This window comes from Ruditapes philippinarum, unplaced genomic scaffold (genome assembly GCF_026571515.1).
Source record: "Ruditapes philippinarum isolate M1 unplaced genomic scaffold, ASM2657151v2 ctg3731_1_1_1_1, whole genome shotgun sequence".
Taxonomy (NCBI): domain Eukaryota; kingdom Metazoa; phylum Mollusca; class Bivalvia; order Venerida; family Veneridae; genus Ruditapes; species Ruditapes philippinarum.
The window spans coordinates 90,110-95,722 of record NW_026858601.1 but is presented as its reverse complement, the minus strand read 5'-3'; positions in this window follow the sequence as shown (position 1 = coordinate 95,722).

The window sequence follows — 5,613 nt, the reverse complement described above, 5'->3', positions numbered from 1 at the left end:
TACCATACCCTACTACTTATTGCAATAAAAACACATTTAAATCATTTATAACAATGTTTCATCTTCACAGATACCTAAATGCTTTCTTTTCCACGACGGAAATTCAAAATTTACGTCAACAAGGCATTAATTACTTGATTTTAGCTTTTTAACTACCAATAATTTTGAGGATTGTACCAGTGACCCCTGGATTACTTAAATTTAGATACTTTCCCTCTTGAGCTAAACTGGTCAACATTTCAGGACCTATATCATTTGATTTTAGCACTTTAATCGGTGGGCTAAAAAATATTATAAGCTAAATTTAAAACATCATACATTGCAGTTTAAAAAACATACATGTCATGTCAGTCCGTAGGAAAGACACTTTAAGTAAGTTGTATATCATAATGGATTTGCTAATTAATATATAATCTGACAGTGAAATATAAACTATATCATTCACTTTATATTACTTTCGAATGTCTTACAAGTTGTTTCAGAAAAAAATATATATCATATGAAACTGCTAATTAACATATTATTTAAATCTAAGAGTGAAATATAAACTATATCATTCACTATATATTACTATCGAATGTCTTACAAGTTATTTCAGAAGAATATGTATATCATATGAAACTGCTAATTAACATAATATTTAAATCTAAGAGTGTAATATCAACTAGATCATTCACTATTTATTACCATAGACTGTCTAACAAATTATTCAAGTTACTTCAAAAGAAAAGGAGTAATGTGTAAAGAATTAAATATATATAATCTACCGGTGAGATATGAATTATATCCTTCACTGTGTACATTAGCAGTACATGTATAAATATCAGAATTTTCATGAAGAAAATGTAAAGTAACAAAAAAAAAACAGCCTGTTGGGTTTCACACTAGCATGAAAAATATCAAAAATCTGTTACAGTGATGTTAAGATTTTAAACATTCCTAATGCTGAATTATTTTGAAATTTTTCTATTCATTATGTCCTTAAATTTGAAAGCATTGAATACGCACAATATTTAATATTAATACTAGAGTGCTTTGACACATTTTGCGTAGAATGAGTCAATATGATTTTCAGACTTTGCGAAGAGATTTAACGATCCAACGTGTATTATTGCAAACGTTGCTATTGCAAATGTTGCGTAGAAAACATTTGACTAAATTTAACCTCGTAAGAAAAAATCATTATCTATTTGTACAGGTACTGCTTACTTATACTTAATCATGTCCCACTATCTAATCTTAAAACAGGATTACAACCTGCCCTCAACATACAAACTTTAGCACCATCCATGATTCACTGAAAATCGGGTTTGTGAAATCTGAAGCTACTTACTTTGATATTTTTTGCGTAAAAATCAAGGTTAAGTAGTGTTGTTTTTTTCCTAGTGATTTCGAGCATTTTCATCTTATTATCAAATACATTCAAACTTCCGAATTTCCGAAAATGTAATCCAATCAAGCAGTACTTTGACTTCCGTACAAAATACTAAATTGCTAAAACTTCTAATTGCCAAATGGCAACAGAGCTAAAGATTGTTCAGGTAATTGGCCTATGAGTATTTTTTGAAAACCATAACAGGCCACCAAAAATTAAAGCAGCTTTTGAGACATGAAAATAAAGGTATTTCTGGGACATAATGGGCCTTTAAAAAGCATCAGTTTACAATGTTCACCTTGATTAACTAAGCCAATTTTATACGTTTTTCAGTTTTTTTTTGTTTTTACAAATGCCAAGTTGAAAGCCATTATAATCACTCTTAATAATACTGTTATTTATATTAACATATGAAGAAGAAAAAATTATTGCTCTCTGAATTACACTATCCAATAAAAAGCCTTACATTTAGAATTTACCCATTTAATATTAATGGACATGTCCTGTTAAAAGCAGCACACCTCCAGATTCATGCTTATTTTCAAGAAAATTTTGAAAATGTTTTAAGAAATAAAATATTGTCATGTGAACAACAAAAGTAATTTTCACGTTGCAAACAGCACATTCAATTCAGGTAAATTACCAAATGAGGTCAAAATATGCAAAAATAGCCCTTGTTGTGTTAGTAATGCACTAATGCAGTAGAAATATGGTAAAAATACAGCAAAGTTGATCATAAATCACAAATAATATGGAAAGTCTCACTTTTATCTTTACTCTTTTTATTTTCCTTTAAATCTCTGTGGTTTTTTTCTTCTCAAGTCTGATTTTCTTGAAATATTTTGGTTCATCTGGAGGTGTGCAGCTTTAAACCTCTTAACCCTCCAAAATTTTTGTAATGGATTTGCTTAGCCTTGATTTTAGAACAACCACAAAGTCTAAACAAAGTTTAAGGGGATTTTAAATTTTCAATACTAGTGTCAGATTACAACAAGAGGGCCATGATGGCCCTGAGGTCGCTCACCTGTATATAGCCCCCCCCAACCCCCACCCCCCCAAAGGTTGCAGGGCCAATTTAACCCAAGGGCTTTTATTTGCACAAACTTGGTAGACACCCATAAGAAGATGTTTCATGCTAAACATCTAAGCTCTAGCTCATTGGGCTTTTTAAAAGAAGATTTTTTTAAGTTTTTACTATACACATATAGTTAAAAAACAATGACACCCCTGGGGCCGGGCCAGTTTTGACCCCAGGGCTTTTATTTGAACAAACTTTGTAGACACTTACTAGAAGATGTTTCATGCTTAATATCTAAACTCTAGCTATTTGGGTTTTTTCAAAGAAGATTTTAAGTTTTTGCTATACACATATAAAGAAAATCAATGACCCCCGGGGCGGGGCCTATTTTGACCCCAGGTCTTTTATTTGAACAAACTTTGTAGACACTCACTAAAAGATGTTTCATGCTTAATATCTTAACTCTAGCTATTTGGGTTTTTTCAAAGAAGATTTTTTAAGTTTTTGCTTTACACATATAAGGAAAATCAATGACCCCCCGGGGCTGGGCCAATTTTGACCACAGGGCTTTTATTTGAACAAACTTGGTAGACACTTATTAGAACATGTTTCATGCTAAATATCTTAGCTCTAACTCTTTTGGTTCTTTAAAAGAAGATTTTTTAAGTTTTTACTATATGCATATAGGGAAAATCAATGATCCCCTGGGGCGGGGCCAATTTTGACCCCAGGGCTTTTATTTGAACAAACTTGGTAGACACCTATAAGAACATGTTTGATGCTCAATATCTTAGCCATAGCTCTTTGAGTTCTTTAAAAGAAGATTTTTTAAGTTTTTACTATATGCATCAGTGATTTTTTTACAAACTCATCAGTGTGGGTTCTAGGACTTGCTGGGCTTTAAGTCTATGAGTCCCAAAATTTAGCCGACTAATCCAAGTTACAAGGCTTAAGTCAAAAGCATTCTTTTACTTGGGGACCATACACTGCTTTTCATGGAATGGCGCTACTGTTTCACCAGTTTCATGTTAAATGTTGAATTCTGCTTAAGCCGGTGCTAGGGGGTGTGGACGGTAACTTGCACTTTCCAGTACAGTCCATGAACAGGCTCAATCAAACCGAGCCTGCAACATTTTCAATTTTGTTGTGTTGGACTCTCTTTAGGGATTCTTTTTTTCTCTATTTTAATATTGCTTTTGTGATATAAAAGGTATATTAACAATGGAATAAAGAAAAAATGAATTTGATTTCTACATTAATTACAATGCTTCTGATACTGAAATTTAAAACTGTCAAATGAATTTAGTAAGTTTATTTCAATTAATTTAGTTTGAGATTAATCAAAACTTCTTTTCCTTAATATTTTTATGCTTATCTATAGTAAAGCACATTATTAAATTTATTTCTTATCTGTAGAAGATTTGCAGACCTAGAATATGATTGACATACTTTGAACACAATTTGGTATTTATTACTAAATTCCTGTCAGACAGGACTCCCTACTCAGAAAAAGTATGCATCAAAAGATGCACATTATTTGAAACTTTGCATCCACAGCAAATTCAATGAGTCCTGGACTCGGGATGCAGAGGTAAAAAAATCACTGATGCATATAGGGAAAATCAATGACCCCCGGGGCTGGGCTAATTTTGACCCCAGGGCTTTTATTTGAACAAACTTGTTAGACACTTATTAGAACATGTTTCACGCTAAATATCTTAGCTCTAACTCTTTTGGTTCTTTAAAAGAAGATTTTTTAAGTTTTTACTATATGCATATAGGGAAAATCAATGATCCCCTGGGGCGGGGCCAATTTTGACCCCAGGGCTTTTATTTGAACAAACTTGGTAGACACCTATTAGAACATGTTTGATGCTCAATATCTTAGCCATAGCTCTTTGAGTTCTTTAAAAGAATTTTTTTTAAGTTTTTACTATATGCATATATGGAAAATCAATGACCCCCCGGGGCGGGGCCAATTTTGACCCCAGGGCTTTTATTTGAACAAACTTGGTACACACCCATTAGAACATGTTTCATGATAAATATCTTAGCTCTAGCTCTTTGGGTTCTTTAAAAGAAGATTTTTTAAGTTTTTACTATATGCTTATAGGGAAAATCAATGACCCCCGGGGCGGGGCCAATTTTGACCCCAGGGCTTTTATTTGAACAAACTTGGTAGACATTCACTAGAAGATGTTTCATGCCAAATATCTAAGCTCTAGCTCTTATGGTTTTTTAAAAGAAGATATTTAAAGTTTTTTCTTTCGGTTGCCATGGCAACCAGAGTTCTGCATGGAATTAAATTCTTTGAACAATTTTTAAAGATGACCACCAAAGGAACATTCCTGTGAAGTTTGGATGAAATTGGCTTAGTGGTTTATGAGGAGATGTCATTTAAAGTAAAAGTTTACGGACGGACGACGGACGGACGCCGGACGAAAAGCGATCACAAAAGCTCACCCTGTCACTTTGTGACAAGTGAGCTAAAAACTGGCCTTGCCAGATTGTACGGAAGAGTGCACTGGCCTGGGTCTACATGAACACTGGTGGTAAAAGCAAATCTGTTTTGGTTCAAGCAGGTAAAAGTGTGAAATTATGCTCATTTTCTTATTTTTAAGTTTAGCAGATTAGCTAAATTGATTATATATTTCAAAATATTGAATTTTGTAATGTTAATTGACCAACAGTTGAGATTGTAAAATGTTTAGGATAAAATACTAGTCTGCCTACTATAATTATGTTCACTCTTTATAAAGCTAAATGTTACTGGTAATGCCTGATGGATATTTACAGAAATTTCCTTGGGCCATGTGAGTTATCAATTGTTCAAGAAAAGTAAACCAAAAAATTGGAAGGAATTATAGCAAATTGTAAACTCATTTTTACTTTCAACCATTCACTCACTATATGCCCTTAGATGTCACTTTAAGGGTTAAATTCGACACTGTCCACTATGAATATCAGAGAGTTAAATCAAGTATCAAAATAGAAAATCTTTGAAAAGAAGGGCAGGGCAGTATGTGATCAGACTGCAACATTGTTGTAGTGTACTCGACACTATATCTTTTTTTGTGCGTAGTAAAAGGCGGACTAAATAAGAAAAATATTAGTCAACTGGCCTTTTAGTTAAAATTTTAACAGTTCACTCGAAATTTCTAAATAGTCAGAACATGATTTTATATTTATGAAAAGTTCATCAATATCGTTTTAACGATCA